At 39.2% G+C, this 17,063-nt stretch overlaps 1 long non-coding RNA gene across 1 annotated transcript; it reads right to left on the bottom strand.

The window, feature by feature from the left end:
- Positions 1 to 252: 252 nt before the first annotated feature.
- LOC116784530 lies at positions 253 to 13,211 on the bottom strand. The gene is made up of 3 exons (XR_004356113.1): positions 13,169 to 13,211; positions 3,052 to 3,204; positions 253 to 1,493 (listed from the first exon to the last, which is right to left on the bottom strand). It is a non-coding gene; the product is annotated as an uncharacterized LOC116784530 (long non-coding RNA).
- Between the last annotated feature and the right edge of the window lie 3,852 nt (positions 13,212 to 17,063).

Raw genomic sequence — 17,063 nt, 5'->3', positions numbered from 1 at the left:
GAACATGGGGTGGAGCATGAGACAGACAAACGGGAGAACAAATCGGGATAGGGACACAGGCAAAAGGGGGAGGAACGTGGGAGGAGCCGGGGAAGGAAAGGGCGAACGGTGGCTGTGTCCTCTCTGCAGCTTCTCCGGCCAATCAGAGAGGGAAGCGGGGGAGCCGGGAAGCAGGGATGCCTGGGCACGCCCGGGAAATATAAATAGAGGGGCAACATACAGTGTGTATATAAACACATAAAAACTGTAAAGTCCATATAATAAAGTCCTGTCAATTGCTGTATATCTTCCTCCATGCCTGGAACTGTTCCCATCCTGAATCTTACTCCTTTACAGCCCTGCATATCCCCATCACTGCAGACAGAGCTGTCCTCACTGGATGTCTTTGAGGCTCCCTCCCGAGTGGACAATAGTAGTGGAAGTTTTGTTTGCTGGATGAAAAGAGTTAGTTGCAGACTGTAGGACTTCATGCCTAAATGTTATTTTCTTGTTACATGGTACAGTAGCTAAATGATCAGGACATCAATAAAAAGCTACCAGTAGAAAAGCTGTATGAAGGTGGGAGAGGGACAGAGCCTTCCCATAAAGTTGAAATGAAGATACAACAGAACAATAAACAAGAAGTCAAGTGCATTGCATGGTGAAAGTAAGCTGTTGGGAAACGTCCAGTATGTGGACCTACAAAGCAATAGGAAACTGAGGTAGACATACAGCAATTCTCTGTAATGTTTAAAGAACCACCCCCAGAGAACATATGAAATGATGCAGAAGTTGTTTTTCCTTTAATAGATAACACCAGATATTTAATCCAGCCTAGTGCAGGCACTGACATACTTCCAGCCCTGTGACCTATGTACCAACTCCACACAGGACAGAGGGCCTCTAGACTGGGCAAGTAAGGATTAGGATAGTCCAGAGGCAGTGAATGAGAATCGCTCTGCCAAGAGTCTCACTTCTCTAGTGCAGGACAGCACTGGGCTGAGGGAATTGCAGCCTTGGAGGAGTCCAAGCAACGCCAGCCTAGCAGCCAAGTTGTTTCTACGAAGACCCTTCATCCCACAGCTAGTGTTTCAGAGAGGTCATCAGACCAGCATCAGCACAGTTCCACTACCAGTGATGTGCTACAGCCCCAGCATGGAACTTGCATCTGGACTCAGTCCCAAAAGTTCAAGATTCACAGGTTAAACATGTCTTTGCAGTGCCTATATTCAGCGAAAAGGTAAATCTGTGGTTAAGCTGGTAGTCTGGGACTCACAAAATCCAAATTCTCCCATAGCCTTCTCATTTGAACTTGAGCAATTCACTTCATCAGGCTGTCCTCTGGTTCCACAGTAAGCGTTGAAAGATTTTTTTTTTTTTACCTGGTTACCTTGTCTTTTCAGAGCACAGGATGCTCCTCAGAAGTTCTCACACTGCAGGTATGAGGTGTGCTCATAAACAGAAGTGTGATTGAGGCTTTGAGGCACTACTGCACCAAAAATATATAATACTTGCTGAAAAATAAAATATCATATTGAAAGCAGAGCTAAGATGACAGGAGTTAAAGGTCAAGAAGCTTTTTCAGAAAAGTAAATATTCCAGAAGATATATAATTTCCTTTTTGTTAAACTCAATGCTATCTCTTTCTAGTTTTGAGAGGATTAAATGTGGGTTCTAAAAATTTTAAATATTTACAGACAAGATATATAAGTGAAATGGATATATACAGAAGTTCTTCAAACATTATCCTTCACTAATATCTCTACTAAAATAGCAACTGGAAACATGCAATTAAAATCAGGGCTTGGCATTACTGTGTACAAGACCTTATAACAAGGACACTGCTTGTATCTCAGTAGGGAAGCACTTCTGTCTTTGTGCTGTTTATCAAGGCCATTCAGAACTTGTGATAACTCCAACAGAATGTAGCTCTTCTTATCCCCTGATCCAAAGAGGTTTTTATTGCAGACTCAGCAGTATAGGGCCAGGACTTACAGCTGAATACTCTCCTTTTATTCACCAGAGGACAATATAGACAGACTCAAAATCGTGTTCAAGTATTCTAGACAGTTACTCTTAAAAACAGGAAAGAAATTATCTGCACACACTGTGGCTTTCATTGAGTGTAAATATTTCCACTTGTCTGCAAATGTAACTGTGAAGTACAAAGAGGATCTTGCACAGCATTATAACACCTTTACAAAGGCATGTATTTCTTCTCCTGCTGTTTTTTCTTATGTAGATTTTTTTATCTATTTTGCCTTTAACACTGTGAAGGTTTTAGATAATTTCCTCTGAAAATTATTCTTCTCTGAAGGCTAGTGTCAGTTGAAATATGAATAATCGAGCTCTATTACTGAGCTTTTCAGTATCACAGTAGCTCACAGAGACATCTAGACTTTGAAGCACAACTGAATATGGTGTCTCAAGCATCTGGAGTTATATTTTCCTCAAATTACATTTTCCTGTGTTAAATCATTTGAGGTCATCCATAAACACCCAAGTGTTTAAATCAGCTTATTCACTTTCAAATGCTTATGTCTTCCTTAATGCTGACAAAGAATTTTTACATTATCCAATCACAAAACTTGCAGCATTCTACCACCAACTTTATGGAAACTGTATCACTCTTCAAAGCCCTAGACCAAATTCCCTGGGTTTACAAGTTTAGCCACAACTCACTCAGTTGAGAATCCTTTTGCTCAGAGACAGGAGAATTCCATTTCTTAATCAGGCTCTCAAAATACACCTACAGATGCACACACCATAGTTCCTTTGGAGATAAACAGTTAAATCTCTGCTACTTGATACAGATCAGGGACATCGAACAAGGGTAGATTGGGAATTGTGCCATAGACTTCAGTGATAATCATAATAAAAGAGTTGGAAAAGGAACCTGCCTGGCTTTCATAACATATTTTGTGGGATTAAAGCTGTGGTGGTGAAGAAAAGCCAAAGCTTTAAAGTGCTGAACTTCATTAATTCCAACCTGGAAATAACTAAGATGAACAAACAAGAAATCCCAATGGAATACTTCTACAGTACTTTGCAGAGTAAAACAAGACAGATTACCTTAGTGATCTTAGTGAGTAATACTCATTATTCGTCCCTGCAAATCTCCTGCCTCAGGAATTCATCTTGCATCACAAGTGTATTCTGTGTCTCGGATCCTCCGCTCTTTGCTGTTCTCCGCTACTTGCAGAAAAGAAGGCACTCTCTGAATACCTAATGAACATAAAAATATACGTGAGCTGTTACAAAATAGGAAACTGTTTAAAGTGGATGGCAGTCCCAGAGGTCAGACTTGTCAATTATCTGAGCAGTCTCTCCACTTTTAAAACATGTATCACATTTATTTCTTTATCCAAAAGTGAAGCGTGTCATCATTCCATAACCTGCTTTCCAAATGTTGAAAAAATCAGTTCAAATCTGTCCCACATCTCCCTTTCTGACAGTCAGTCAGTTGCAAAGAGACTCTAGGAGAGAAATCAGTCTTCTGCAATATTTTTGTTGTCTTGGTAGATACATCAGTGCGCAAGGTAAGGTATCAATTGCCCCTGCACAACGTGAGAGCCGAAGTGCGATGGATAAACTCCAGCAAATCCCATGACTGACTTTCCCTGAGTTAGGGAAAAAAAAAGGTTAAGGAACCCCTCAGAGAAAGTCTAGCCTGTATTTCGGGACTACCATATTGCTTTCAGAAATCAAGATAGATATCTTCCCTACAAGCCTGCAGAAGTGCCTACCCTCACAGATGAGAAATTCCCTGTCCTACTGTGCCCGCATGGTTTGTGAAAGAGGCACAGTCTGTGCAGGACTTGGCCATTGCCACATCACAGGGTGAGCAGGCTCTCATATGTGCATGTTTATGTATTTCCAATCTTTCAAAACTATTTACAGTTAATTTCCAAGCCTCTATAAAAATAATAATTTTACACTGGCTTTTCATGAATGAAAATAGCAAAAAAATAGTAATTTCTATCACTATGGTTTTTAAAATATAACCTATAGCACTTGAACAATGTGTCTGGTTGCACTTTCAGAGATTACTACCAATGTATTTTTTACATTCCTTGAGCGAGATGTGAAAGTCGTGGAAGTTTTAAAAATTCACAGTGAATTACTTGATTTATGTTCTTCCACATACATTAATTTTTAGTACCATGCAAATATTTGTATTGGCACAGTATGCTCTGCTCTGGAGAATTTAACTGGATTCACAAATTGTTACAATATCCCTCTGTTAATTTAATCCTTTCACAGTAAATATTAATACATTACTATCTAGTAGGAAAAGATAAAGAAAAAATTAACTTGCAAATTAGATAAAGGTCTGTAACAATTACAGCATTAAAATTCTAAAGAAAAACTTTGGATAGGTTTTTAGTCTGACTACTCCCAGCTACTTAGATTTTCCTCAGTTTTTATGGAGGGGATTATATGTATATACTGACGTTGGCTGCAAGAGCAGCGAGTCAGACCCAATGACCCAAATAGATCCCTTCTGCATCTGTGTTTCAATAACAATGCTGTCAAATTAACAATAGCAGCAAGAAATGCAAGATTGCAAGTATCTCTGCTTTTTTTACTGCATATAAACACTCCTAACAATTAACTAAACATTGTGAGACAAAGGTTGTTGAGTTTTACTATTCTTGCTTTCAGTGAAAATAGAATTTAAGAAATTTTATAAAAGACCTACCTTTTTCTCCAAGCAAGGAATAAATAGACAGTGTTTGTTAAACCTTTTTATTCAATGCAGTAAACTGCAAATTTTCGCCCTTCTGGTTTACTTTAATTTTGGCTCTTTGTACCAAACAGGATGAGCATAAAGCAGTCAAACATGTATAGAGGTTGAAACACCCTTGAAAGGCTACCCTGTTCTTGCTTATAATCTCCTCCCACAACACATAAGCCCTACCTACTAGCCTCTTTAGTATTGGTTTTAGGTGTCCAGGATCTCTCTCTATTCCTTTTAAGTTTCTGAAGGGGAAAATGAAAGTGTGAGAGAGGAACCAGGATAAGGCGAACCTTGCAAACACACAGGGGTTTTTTTCAAATATTTATTTTTCTCATCTTGAGGCCTTTAGGTATGTTTGATTTAGGCACTGAAAGAGCAGTCATCCCAGCTGGTAGAAACTTTTTCACTAAGCAAACAAGCACAAGGATTAGAACCCTAAAGGTGTTCATGTTGCATCACACTTGGTGGTAGCTAAAATTTCCCCTCTAACCAGCTCAAATGAGTTGCCAAGTCAGCTGAGCAATCTCACAGATATTTTTGTGACATTTTACTAGCAGCTCTGACAAATAAATGGATCTCATTAAAAAGTGGGTGCTGATTTCTAGTGATAACTTTTGCTGGTTTGAGAGATATCTGCAAATATTTTCTATTGACTTATTTTGCTACAAAACCTGTTCTGTATACACACGTGCTTTATGCAAATAAAAGCTATTGAGACATATATATTCAGATCTTGGTTGCAGAATTGTGCAAGTGGCTTTCTAAAGGCTAAATAAAGGTCTTTGCGTACAGTGAGTGCATGAAAATATCCTGAGGGTCTGCATGATGTGTTGTAGCAACACTGTTCCAGGAAGAGCCAACAGTAGCCTACAACCAAAGTTCTTTGAATGATTTATCTGGAATTATCTTTGAATGATTTATGTCCTTTGAGAAAAATTAGTATGAAGTACGTGAAAAAATCTCATAAAAGCTCCCTTTCAAGTGAATGAAAGAATAGTTGTTCCAGGAGCAAAAATTACATTGGTGCCCTCCAGTAGCATGGATGGTATCGAAATACATGGTCTACAATGTCAAAAATATTTAATATATTCTGGTTTTACTTTTTAAGGGAGACACATATTTCAGAGGTATGGTACAGCAAGCTGCTAGATAGAGACAGGAGTCCTTCACTTTTCAGTGATGTTAAAAGCTAACAAGATGAGCTTATTAAAGCTCAGGCTTCCCAAAACAATTGGACCTTCACTTCTTTGGTTACCATCTTCATCCCAGAGTCTTCACCAATTAACTCCGTCTCTTCAATGTTTCAATGGTTACTGCCTGGGAAGTAGCAAATCTCTGCAGAATCCAACCCTGTATTGCTGGCTTTCTCAAAATACTCTCCTGTGGTCAGGTACAGGTGTGCAAAACCTGCTGTGATTACTGAGAGCCTTAAGCACTGACCTATTACATTCCTATCTACCCAACAATCTGGACCACTTTTAGGGAAAACACACCAACTCTTGGAGAACTTGGCCCATCCAGGAGAGTGTCAGACTGAATGGGAACCAAGGCAGCCAGTAAAGCGAATATCCAGCAGAGATCTGAAAGTCTGAAAGGATAACAGTACCCCATTCTGTGGCTGCAGGGAAGGCAGAGTGCAGAGAGCCCAAATTGTTCAGATTCATTTCCTAAGCTGGAACAATTCTCAGAACCTGAGAGACCTACTGGCAAACACTGTGACAAGTCACCTTTTATTACCACACACACAGGTTTGCCCACACCTGCTGATGTGCATTGAGAATGTAGCCAACATTTCTAGTCTCGACTCGTCATCCCAGTAAGACAGTGGTCTCCTACGAATGTTTCACAAAGAGGCATTATTTCTGTGTTGCAATACTACACAATTTTTTCTTGAAATTTCATAATTTTTGGACCTCTAGCACACCATCAATTGATATGTTAGGTTATGTGATAAAAAGCTTGTTTACATGCCCAGAAAGGAGTACAGATAGATGAAGGTGGGGGGGAACAGGAAACCTAACTAATACCCTGTCAGGCCCATTGCAGGATCCATCAAGTTATCTCACCAGAGGAGGACCTAAAGCTGCAGAAAGGGAGGGATCTAGATGATTTGGGAAGGAACAAGTGTAGGAAAACAGAAGAGAAAGGAGATGAAAAAGGGCTAGATGTATGTAAACAGCTACCAATTGATACATTTGTCTGGTCATGGTCTATGCCAGGTCAGCACAGTCTCTCCCATTTTCTTATAAAATTCCTTTCTAGCTCTTTTCCTGGATGAAGGGTGTCTATTAGGTGTACACATATGGATGATGAGTGCAGCACCCAGAATCAGACTGCAGCTTGGAGGAGGTGCATACACACACACATATATGAATATGTATATGTGTTTTCACTAATGGTCCTCCATCATGGTCTGCAAAAGAGTGGAGCAGGATGAGGACTTTAGTGCTGTCTGTGCTTGTGTGACTGCTCTGAGTGTCTTTTAAAATAGAAATCTACTACAGAAATCAATTACTTTATAATTTTTTTTTGTTTTTGTTTTAAAAAGAAGGAAGAATTCAACATTGCACTATAAAAAAACCACTTAACTTTAGGTTGATGTTAATGGATGATGCCATATAACACTATTTCCAGATCATTTGTCTACTTGCTGTTTACCACGGACCTAGCTCATCAGTCAAAATACCTCTCCTGTAATGCATCTGTCCGTCCCCTGGGATCTGTAAGGCTATGATGACCACTCCTCTTGTTCAAAAACATGATTATATCATCAAAGAAGAAGAGGGGTTTGGTAACTTTTTTATTCAGGTAATAATGTGGCTCTTATCCATCCAAAGGTGAATAGTCAGTCACCTGAAGTTGTGCCAGGAGAGGTTTAGGTTATAGGTTAGAAAAAGTTTTTTCACCCAGGGGGTGGGCAGGCACTGGAACAGGCTCCTCAGGGAAGTGGTCACAGCACCAAGCCTGACAGAGTTTAAGAAGCATTTGGATGATACTCCCAGGCACATGATGTGACTTTTGGGGATGGCTGTGTACAGGGCCAGGAGTTGAACTCAATGTTCTTTGTCGGTCCCTTCCAACTCAGCATATTCTCTGATTCTGTAATTTTATATTTCCAGTATCTTTACAATGTGTGGAGAGGAAACATGGAGAAATCTGATGGGTAGCTGGTTTCCTAAACTGATACTATTGCTGATTGTAGTTTTAAGCAGCACAGTGTTTTCTAGGCAAAGTATTACTGTTCCTGCCCCACCCAAAAAATTTGGCTATATGCTTAACACTCTTTAGAGAGTCACTGGAATTCTTCAAAGACTGCCATCTTGTCCTCTTTTTCACACTAAGAAAACAAACCAAAAAGAGTTTGAAATGTTACAAGCTGTATAAAAGCATGATATTTCTTAAGATGACTAAAAGTAGGAAAGTCTGGTCCAACATCACATAGGCTCCAACAGTGGAAAACTTTTGGAATATAATTAGATGTTCTTTACATTGTAATCCTTTTGTTTAGGGCAAGCTGAAATGATGCTTTGTCTAAAGGTTTGGGTGAGGTGTTTTTTTTATGTAACTGGAAATGATGTATAGAAATTTCATAGCAAGAGTTGAAGGGCTGTGAAGATGTGAAAAGCAACAAAATATGGTTTCAATATGTCAAAACATTCCCCAAGGAAACTAGATAAGGGTGTACTGAAAATTAAGCACAGATTGTTGGGTGATGAACAGCACAGGCCTGTACTTACTAAATAGTGCTCTCGGTCATCTCAGTAACATTTAGCTTATAAAAAGCAGCAGTGATTTGGTTACAGCAGATATGCAGCAGAAACAACATAGTTGGTGGTCCTAGCTTTTGCAGACTGTTGCTTTAACACAATGTCAAATAGAACAAATTTTGGTGATTTACTGTTGGACTAGATTTCACTCTCTGGGCAGCATGCCACGATGTTGGTGTCAGGGCTCTGTGGGCTGCACTAAACATATCTTTTCAAACCCTACAGGCACATCTGACTCCTAATCTTTATGCACTATCCATTAGAGTCTTACTGGCTGTACCCTATCCATGATTTACTGCAAGTCTCTATACATATTAAGAAAGTGAAAACACTGTCTACCAAAATGTCACAAAGAGTTTTTTCACACATGGTCAAATTCATAGCTGGCACTGAAAATCAGAACTATGTGAGAGTGAGCAGAAAATATGTTGTTACACTCATGGGTTTAAAATAATATGTCTAGTTAGTATTTCATATCACAAACACCAGTATCTTAAAATGCTGGGATATACTTCTGCAATTCAAGTATTCTCCCCATGTAAAGGCAGATCTGACACAATGTAAAAGTTGCCTACAGAGAGAGTGATGAGCCAGCTGCAGCTGTCTGCTGTCTTGAAGTGAGGCAACAGGCAGCAGCTTCCTTTGGAGGAGCAAATGCATCCTGGGGTGTCTCCACAAGGGTCAGAAAAACAGATGAGAGAAAACTGTCACTTCAAAACATGACCATCAGCTCATACTGATTGGCTTTATAGTAATTGTGTAAAAAAAAGAAGAAAAAAAAAGCAGAAATCTCTGCCAGTAAGGAATAAATTAATAGCCTTCAAAACTAGGCTTCAAAACTCCACCAAACTAGGTCTCTTGGGCCTGGCAGATTAACTCAGCACTGCCCTCTGAATCATTTTGCTGCCAAGATGAGATAAAACAGCTATCCGCATAGGAGACAACTATGCACAAACTGTCCTTGCTGAGCACATCGAAACTACCCAGACAGCAACTCCAGAGTTTTGGCTAGAATTTCTACTGCTGTATTTACACTCACTAATTCTTGGTATTAATAGAGAGCTTACAATTATAGCAGAGAGTAAGATGCTAGCCAGGATTCCAGTTACAATCCTTATTTGACAGGAAGTTGATATGATTAGATTCAAATGATTGCAAAGCTACCTGGGGAGTATTGGCAGCTTTCTGTAAAGCAGAACTCTAGTATGTGATGTGAGTAAAAGGCTTAGGCTCCACACAGTAACACTTGATCCAAATACTTGAGATTAATTATCTGGATTCTGCAGTTATTCAGCTACTCTGTCATTGATACTCAAATCCACTATCATCTGCTCTGTCTTCCAAAATAATTATCCCCATCAATCACATTTGCTTAAAACATAAAAGAGCAAAGGAACTGGGAGTTTTATACAAGAAGAAGTTATTACACATAAATTATATGTGATGCCTCATATGAATATGCGTCATATGAGTACATTAGAGTTTATAATTCTAAAACATTATACATTATAATGTCATTATTCCTCAATGTGTGTGAAAGAGCTATGGGAACCTACAAGCACCCTTCTCTCTTTGGCTTTTCTTAGAAGTCACATTGAAATTTGCTCCCACACCACGGTGCTCATAGTTTGAGGAAGACTGCAGCCAGAGGGAGTGTTGGGACTGGTTCTTTAAGAAAAAGGCATCCCACACATGTGTGGCTGCAGCTTAGCAAGTAAACAGGGTTAACACACAGGCATTGCAAAATAGCTTAATTCCAGTCTATTCCTGGTACTTTGTTGGTGTGTGGTAGCAGCTAAGGCTAAATATTTTTCATACCAGTGCTTTCATTAGAGAAAATATCTTATAGTTTAGGAATTCTCAAGGAATATGTTACTTCCAGATTACCAGAGATAAAACATGACTTGTAAGTATAAAAACCAATGAATTAACATTGCACATAGTCAAAATATGATTAGATAAGGTAAACATGGCACCTAAAATCAGGCTAAATTCAGTCTCAGTAAAAGGCACTCCATTTTAATCTTGCAATATTTTTTTTCATCAAAACTCAGCATATTCACAAGAATTTTTTTGTTTTCTTTATCTAGCTGGAAAAACTACCAGCAAACATAATTTCCTGAACATTATTTGATGAATATTTTCAGCTACACTTTGTCTTTAAACATCTGTAGAGCCAAGGAGCCATGAAAAATATTTTTATTCTCTAAATGTTATTGACTAAAATTGTAAAACTGGTAAGAAATACTCTGTGCCATTCTGTCTCCCCTATCCCAGCCTATTCTAACAGGTGTAGTATAATCTGCTACATCCTGAAAATTGTTTTCTGTCACTAATATTAACAACCTCCACTTTTTCAAAGCATCTTGTGCCACAAGAGTTTAACAAAGAGCAGACTTGACATATTATCATGATACCAGAAATTATAAAATAAAGCACAAATAATTGAAAATCCAGAGAAAAGACTAGTGAAATGTTTTACTCTTCTTCTTTGTTTATGGAATTTTCTTCTTGGTATTATTAAATTCTTTTTTCGCTCTGTTAGAAAAAATATACTACCACCACATGGGAAGCATCTTCCTGGGTAAGGAAAAATTGGTAAATGCAAGACAAGCTTGAGATATGTAAGAAAACATTATCCAATCTTGAATGATTTAAATGAATAAGTTATTTTAGTTATCATCATTTAATTTTGTGAATAAAAAAATCATAGTATTAAATTTGAGATTGAAGAAATATGGAAAGTAATAAGACAAGTAGGTGGTAACAAATAGCTAAGACAGAAGCAAAATTTGAAATACATATGATTTTACATTATTGACTGCGCATAAAGATTGGAACTCTACTAGAAATAAAACTACTGTAGTTACAATCAAATTATATAATATTAGCATCAGTAAGTGAAGCTAAACATATACCTGGAAAGTAAAATAGCTTACAGCTTTGACCTCTAGATTTGTATGGCTGGTAGCATTTGAGAATAAGTTTACTCATGTGCAATAAAAATGTTCTAATGAACTCAAATCTGCACTGAAGAAACTCCAAATAACAACCCATAATTGTTTTAAAACAAGTCCTCTCTATAGACAGGATTTTAAGACACTGATCAAATTACTGTAGACCTCTTAGAGTGTTTGGCTTGATTTGGTAAAATCAATTTTGCAAAAAAATACTCATGCAATATTTGAGGTAGCACAGAAAACCTTAGTAGAAACCTGAAGGATGGCCATCTCAGTAACTGCTTTCTTTTTTTAGGCATTTTACACTGTGATAGGAGAAATATAAACGTGAGAGAAGAAACCTCCTATGTGAAAATCAAAGCATGAAATGAGTGAATCTGCACAACTTTGTCGCATTATATACTGGTCTTCTTGAAAACAGAAGGATATATACTCAGCCACAAAAAAAAAAAAAAAAAGACGATAATCGGGATCTAAAACACAGTATGTATTGGCCTATATATACAGAGAATTCAAAGAGAAATATTTCAGACTGTTTTATTTTTCTTTCAACTAAATTGTCTTGGACAATTTGCTGCAGACAAAGGAAGTAGCTCCTAAAAGAAAATGTAGTCCCCTTTCATGAGGAGCTTGAAGTGTTTTCAAACAAATCCCTCATCTGAGACAATTTGCCAGAAAACTGTACTGGTTTTGGTATTATTCAGACAGAATTTATAGAGCATGTTTTATATCTGACATTAAACTGAATTATGATGGAACATAAAGATTATGTTATAACATTCTGGCTCCCTGACAGCTTAAGGCACATGTTCTAAACAGCAAATACTCTTGAATTTGAAACTTGCTTTCCTTAAGCTTCCCTTAATTAATTTTTTTGTGTTTAAAATTCCCTGTTCCACAAACATCTCACACTTTATTACATCCATACTCCTGGAAAACAAGCATCAAAAAGATGAAAGTGGAGGTAGGGTTTTATTCAAGGAAATAACTGTAGGAAATCACGAGTTTCCACCTCCCAAAGGTTGAGTGGCTGAAAAGGAAAGATTAATTATCCTTCAGAGGTGCCTATTTCTATAAAGGGAGCCAAGGGTAACAAGCTTATACTTAACTTGTAAATATCTAAGAAACACTTCTCCCATGACAGATTTTAACCCTTTGTTGTTACTGCCTTTCCAGTGTGGCATGTACGATTTGATTTAGAACAAGTCAAGCACAAGATACCTCGGCAAGAACATAATTTCTTAGTACTTTTGAAATAGATACATAACAAATTTTAAACCTTTCCCAATCTTTTAAAGAGGAACTTAATAAAACACCATAGTAAATTGCGCAGAAAATGTGTGAAATTTTCCCAGACGCCAAGTCAAGCAAAAATCTCATGGGAACACCGTAAGTAGTGCTACTCCCGAATTAAGTTTTGCTAGATGACCCATTGAGGTCCCTTCCAACTTACTTTGCATGTTTTCATGGAATAAAAAAAAGTACATAATTTTTTCCAAACTTTCCAACACCTTCAGACTCAATGGTTCCCCTGAACATTCTGTATCCTTGCTAGAGCAGATCTTCTCTAATCATCTAGAAATTTATATCTGTTTAGATCTCTTTCTACATCTCTAATCCCACTGAATGTGTTCGCAGAGGATTTATATTTTGCTATTCAGAAGAAATTTTCAGGAGAAGAACCACCCCTATTTCTATCACATTCCCAGTTCCACATTTACCCAAAGCAGTAGGGACCAAACTCTCCACCTCCGATGGATATCTTGGTTGGAATTACAGAAAAAGAACATTCTTATTCTATTTGTTTTTCCGCCATCTGCTTTGTCAGAAAAGTGTCAGCAAGGCTGCCAATATCAACAACAATGCAACATTTCCTGTTCAACCTTCTAGAAAGGAGAGATACTTTCTAAAATTCTGTTGGAAGTATATTTGACTACAGCCTCAAACAAGAGCCAAAACTGTTAGGTTTAGATCTATTAAAAAGATATATCCTGCACAGTGAATGAATTTGACTGTGTTTCTGTAACCAGTTTGCAGAAAAGCCCTGCTGTGCACTTTGCTTTTAAAAAAACCATGAAAATGTGTGTTAAAATATAGTTGTATTTCTAGATATTAAGTAGAATATTCCTGCATCTCATTTTCTGCTTCTGTGTTGAAACAAATTTACATTTGTGGTAGTTTAGTCTAGGCCTTCCTTGGTGACCAGTTTGTAACCAAGGAAGTGCCCAGATTTACCCGGTATTCCCTATGATTTTTACGTAAGCCAGGCTATAAGAAGAAAGGAGGAAAGGCCTTCGCCCCTCTTTCCTTCTGGCGGCTTCAGAGGTGCGAGTTTCCCTGCTGTTGATTCTGTCGTGTTGGGGAGTGAGGCCTGGTAAGGCCTTGCCGACCTTGGGAGATGGAGATTGCCAGCGATCATTCCAGCACGACTTTCTGTTGTCCCAAGGAGAGTAGTAAGATATTCTTTTGCTAATTCTTTTAGTTGCTAGATCTTGGGCTATTGATCGTGTATATTTTATTTTGGTTTTGTTCCTTTTTTCCCTTCCCCTTCCCCTTTCCCTTTCCCTTTTGAAATTGTATATATTTTTTCAATTTTATATAACTGTAATATAAGTGTAAATATATTTATATATATTGCTTTAGCTGTCTCTCTCTCATTTTGGTTCTCTTGGGGTTTTTTTTCCCTCTTCTCCCTTGGTTCAGGAGGCAGGGGGTGTTTTTGTGGCAAGGTTTGGAGACTTGGCAGGGAGCCAGCTTCAAACCATATCAACATTCCATAGGGGTTTTTAAGTCAAAGTATTCCTGCACAAATTATGGCGTTATTAAGCCAGATTTTCTAGAAAACTTCTGGGCTCCAAAGACCAGCAAGATTAAAGAGATGACAAGAAAGACTATTGATACTTCGTGCAAAAGACATGCAATAGCTGTGAATCACTAAACTCTGAAGGATCATCCACAGTCAAGCTTCACTTCCAAGTGAGTGACTGCTTTGTGTTTGATGGACCTTTGCCAGCAACACACACTTGCAGCAGACAATACAAGCAGAACTGTCTGAATACAAGTATTTAAAAAGGAACTCGAAATTTGTCTTGTCAGCAACACTTAGTCACCTAGAAAAACCTGCTAAAAACTTTGTCTGAACACCTCAATATTTTGCCCTGCATTCTCTGACAGTGGTTACTTGAGTACCTAAGATGTTCCATTCAGGTTCACATTTTGCTAGTGTAGAGATTTCTGGATGACTGATCTCTACACAGTACATGTTTTCCCGGGATTTCTGGTCCTCATCTCTAGAGCATAAAGCATGACGCCATTGAATAATTCATATTCTAGGGCTCTGAGAAACTCTAGGGTCAAAGGGCAGAGGAAAGACAGCATATACTTAGGAGACAGCATATACTTAGGCACTTTGGTCTCTCTAACTGGTTACTTCCCACTCTCCTACCAGTAGCTGTCTTTGCAGAGAATCTGCTAACAGTGATGACAAATCACTAGATCACTTAGTTATGAAAGAATTCAGAATGACTAAAGCATGAGAGTAACACCTTTACTGTGGAGGTAGTTCATATAATTGTGAAAGGTGTTCCACAAGAGCATCTGAAATGTGGCAGTATGTATGGAAGTCACATGGTCCTGTTGTCTCCATGGAATCTATCCTGGGAAACAAGACAGAGGCAGCCTAATGCTGGGGACAATACAGGAGAGCACACTGATGCAGGGCAGGGGACTAAGAAGGTTGGAACCCTCAACAAAGATGATCTCTATGACAGTTGCCTTGATCACAGTTCCCTGCTTTTGCTACTATAATATAGTGCTAAGTGTTCAACTGAGTAATAGAGAGCAGAGGTATTACTCTGCTCTCCATCGCTGGTAAAATCCTGGCAAGAATACTCTTGAACAGACTAATACCCACTATAGCAGAAGGAATTCTACCTGAAAGTCAGTGTGGTTTCAGAGCCAACAGGAGCACCACAGACATGGTATTTGTCCTCAGACAACTGCAAGAGAAGTGTAGGGAACAGAACAAAGGTCTCTATGTAACCTTTGTTGACCTCACCAAGGCTTTTGATACCGTGAGCAGAAAAGGTCTGTGGCAGATTTTGGAACATTTAGGTTGTCCCCCCAAGTTCCTTAAAATGATCATCTCACTCCATGAGGATCAGCACGGCCAAGTCAGATATGGCAACACACTCTCTGAGCCCTTTTTAATTAAGAATGGTGTGAAACAAGGCTGCGTTCTCGCTCCTACCCTATTCACCATCTTCTTTAGCATGATGCTCCAAAGGGCCACAGCAGACCTCAATGATCAGGACGGCATCTACATTCGATACCGTACTGATGGAAGTCTATTCAATCTAAGGCGACTGAAGGCCCACACCAAGACCTTAAACCATCTTGTCCGGGAGCTGCTTTATGCTGATGACGCCGCCCTTGTTGCCCACACAGAAGCATCCCTGCAGCGTTTAACATCCTGCTTTGCAGATGCTGCTGAGCTCTTTGGGCTGGAAGTCAGCTTAAAGAAGACAGAGGTCCTCCATCAACCTGCACCTCAGGAAGTCTTCCATCATCCCCATATCACCATTGGCCAATCAGAGCTCAAATCAGTCCAACAGTTTAATTACCTAGGTAGCCTCATCTCCTCAGATGGTAAGATCGACGGAGAGATAGACAACAGGTTAGCTAACGCATATAGTGCCTTTGGAAAACTCCACAAAAGAGTATGGCATAATAAACACTTGAAGAAAAGCACCAAGATCGGTGTTTACAAAGCCATAGTGCTGTCTACTCTCCTATATGGTTCCGAATCATGGGTCATCTACCGCCACCACCTGCGTCTCCTAGAACGCTTCCATCAGCGCTGCCTCCGTACAATCCTTAACATCCGCTGGTCTGATTATGTGACCAATACATTTGTTCTAGAACAAGCAGCAGTCACAAGTATTGAGGCCATGCTACTGAGAACACAGCTGCGATGGGCTGGGCACGTCTCAAGGATGAAGGACCACCGCCTCCCTAAGATCCTGCTCTATGGTGAACTTGCCACTGGCTGCCGCATGAGAGGAGCCCCGAAGAAAAGATACAAGGACTCCCTGAAACAACATCTCAGCCTTGGCCATATTGATCACCATAACTGGTCTACTCTGGCCTCCAATCGGGAGGCCTGGAGACACACCATCTATAACGCAGCTGTCTCCTTCGAGAACGCACGCAGGATCACTCTCGAGGAAAAAAGGCAACACAGAAAGAACCGTGTCTTGCAGATTACACCATCTAAGGAGTCTTTCTGCTGCGCCTTTTGCAATCAGATACGTCTGTCACGTATTGGCCTCATAAGCCACCAGCGTGCCTGTAGCAAAAGTGGATAGTGCCTTCCCAAATCTTCGTTCGCGAAGCCTAGCCATGAGGTGAGGAAGTGTTCAACTTTGATGGACATAGGCAGATCATTCCCCTCAGACAGAGGCTTTTCTTAGATTTCTACCTTCTTCAATGAGAACTTCTCTCTCTTCTTGATCTGTAGAGGTGTAGAAGTCCTGAAGGCTGAAAAACTGCTGTTCTGTCTCCAATGGATGTATTCAAGCAAAGTTCAAGATGTCACTTCAGCTACTGTCCCCATAT

Source organism: Chiroxiphia lanceolata, chromosome 3, assembly GCF_009829145.1.
Source record: "Chiroxiphia lanceolata isolate bChiLan1 chromosome 3, bChiLan1.pri, whole genome shotgun sequence".
In the NCBI taxonomy this organism is placed as follows: Eukaryota; Metazoa; Chordata; class Aves; order Passeriformes; family Pipridae; genus Chiroxiphia; species Chiroxiphia lanceolata.
The sequence above is the reverse complement of the archived record's forward strand: the minus strand, read 5'-3'. Positions and strand labels throughout refer to the sequence as shown.